Source organism: Cebus imitator, unplaced genomic scaffold (assembly GCF_001604975.1).
Source record: "Cebus imitator isolate Cc_AM_T3 unplaced genomic scaffold, Cebus_imitator-1.0 Scaffold306, whole genome shotgun sequence".
Taxonomy (NCBI): domain Eukaryota; kingdom Metazoa; phylum Chordata; class Mammalia; order Primates; family Cebidae; genus Cebus; species Cebus imitator.
In genome coordinates, this window is record NW_016107621.1 from 1822044 (window position 1) to 1824415 (window position 2372).

At 59.4% G+C, this 2372-nt stretch overlaps 1 protein-coding gene across 2 annotated transcripts in view; it reads left to right on the forward strand.

Moving 5' to 3' along the window:
• Positions 1-2372, forward strand: part of AKT2 (AKT serine/threonine kinase 2) — a 56159-nt gene continuing 53787 nt past the window's right edge. For both annotated transcript variants that reach the window (XM_017503226.2, XM_017503232.2), the window contains exon 1: positions 1-205. The gene's annotated coding sequence lies outside the window, so the exon portion shown is untranslated. The remainder of the gene's footprint in view (positions 206-2372) is intronic.

Genomic DNA, 2372 nt, shown 5'->3' on the forward strand with positions numbered 1-2372 from the left:
TGGGAGGGGGTGGTAAGCGGGGGCTGGGGGGAGGGGGCGGGGGGGTAGCGCCGCGCGATCTGTTGGACCTGGCTCGGAGGAGGCGTCGCCGCCGCCGCTGCCTTCGTAGCCGCCGCCGGGAAACACAAGGAACGGGAACCAGCGCAGCGTGGCGATGGGCGGGGGTAGAGCCCCGCCGGAGAGGCTGGGCGGCCGCCGGTGACAGGTGAGTGCGCCAGCGCGTGTCCCGGAGCTCTCCCCCCTCCGCGATGGTCGCGTCCGGGCCCCCCGCGGTGCCGCGATGGGCTGTACCACCGTGCCCGCCGGGGGAACCGCGGCCCTCGAGCCCCCGCTTCCGGAGCTGAGTTGGGGTGGCCGAGCCGGGGCGGTGGGACTAGCCCGGGGGGAACGGGGGCGGTGGCGGCGGCGGTGGACCGTACCACTGAGGCGGCGGGGGGAGCGCCGCGAGTGTGTGGGGCAGGGAGTGCAGGCCCTAGCGTGCGCGGGCCGGGGGCTGGACCCGCGGGCCGCGGCGGGGAGATGGAGCCTGGCGTGCGCGGGCTAAACCATCAAGGGGGCGCGCCGCATCAAGTGTAGAGGGCTGTACCTTTTTGGCGCTGTGGAAGCCGTTTCTATACTGTATTTACAGGAGCGGGGGCTTCTGCGGAGGAAGCTGTACCAAGTGGCTGGGTTATATCACCACAGCGCTGGGGGAGCCCTGCTTAGAACGTGGGGGAGCCCAAATCAGAGGGCTGTGATGTTTGTGATCTTTGAGGGACTGGGAGAGGGTGGGACAGGGGCGCGTGGGTTTTAGGGGCGCGTTTTGGGAGGACTGTTATGCCTAGTGGTGAGGAGGGGTTTCTGCTTCCTGTATTTGACGTGTGTGGGGTTGGGGGTTTACACTGAACTCAGCCTTCATTGAACTTCTTAATGACTTTGGAGAGAATGGCGTGGTTACTGGGGTGCTTTGGACCACGGAGTGCTCTGATTCCATTACCCTCTCAGATTATTCACCAGGCAGTAACACTTCTTTCCTTCCATGATGGAGGGAGGAAGGATGTGTTAGAAATCACTGAAGTTGTCTGAGCTTTAGACTCCACATTTGGAAGAGGAAGAGGGATTGGGCTTGGATTTGAGGAGCCGTGCCCCTGGACCAGCTTGTTAAGACTTGGGAGGAAGCAGTGTTTGGGGGAACACCTCTTCCCCCCGGGGCAAGTTTTCTAGGGGCATCTTGATCTTAAGATTGTGAGGACCTTTTCCGCTCCTTTGGAGACCTGTTGGGGCTCAGCAAGACGCGTGGGCTGGAGTAACTAGGGCCTCCAGTGGGCTGCTTTTCAACCTCATCTGCTCCTCCCTTCCCAGAGAAGGAGCAGGAGTTCAGTCGGGGGCTGACCTTGGTTGGCAGTGGGTGTGAAGAGTCCAGGAACCAACACAGACCACTGAATGCTCCTCCGTCGCTGGCCACGAAGCTGTTTGTGTCTCTGGGTTACCAGCTCAGTCACACATCGTGTTTACACTCCCCACCAAGGCAATAACAGTTGGCCTTGCAGTGAGGCCGAGAGCTGTTTTGCCAGCTGTTCCTCTTTCCATAGGCCAAGGGGACTTGGAGGGGGGTGCCCCTGGCCCAGCCTGTCCCAGCCTGGCCCAGGGAGGAAGACTGCTGTGAAGGGTTTGGGACAGTCAGGTCTCCCATGGATCTGGTGTCTTGCTGTGGTCTGTGGGCTGTGGGCTGGTGCTGGGAGCAGCCAGCTCCAGAGATCTGTGGCCAGTGTCCCTGCTCCCTAGGCCAGATCATGACCTTGGCTTGCCCTGTAGCCTTTGCTCTGGGTCTGTAGTTCCCGGAGGACTGGCTGCAGTCCCTGATTGACCCAGCAGACCTGGGCTGATGATGTGGTCAAAGGGGGCAGACGGTTGCCCCTGGTCAGCAGCGGTGACTTCCAAGCTGACTGGCTTCCATGCCTCGTGGTTCCTGGAGAGAGAGGTCCCACAGTTTGTAAGGCAATGGGGGGCTCTGTAGAATTTTTCTCCATTAGGGGTTTGTTCCTTTGGTCCTCTCCTGCCAGGTTTTAGAGGGTTTACCTGATGGTGCTAACAGCAGCAGTGAAAACAGTAATCATGAAATTGGCTGATAGTAACTGTGTGCATTCCGTGGACCACACACTGTTTGGAATGCTTCATATAGATAAACTTGCTGAATACTTGAATTCTAGAGCTGTAAGTGCTGTTGTTATGCTCCCCCTTTTAGATGAGAAAACAGCGGCTCAGAGAGGCAAAGCATTTCCAGAGCTAGTGGATGCCCAGTGTTTATAGCATTCGCCCTATGCCAGGCCTGTGACAGGCCTTTTGCACATGTGACCTCACTGAGGTCTCAAAACACACCTGTGGTTAGGCCT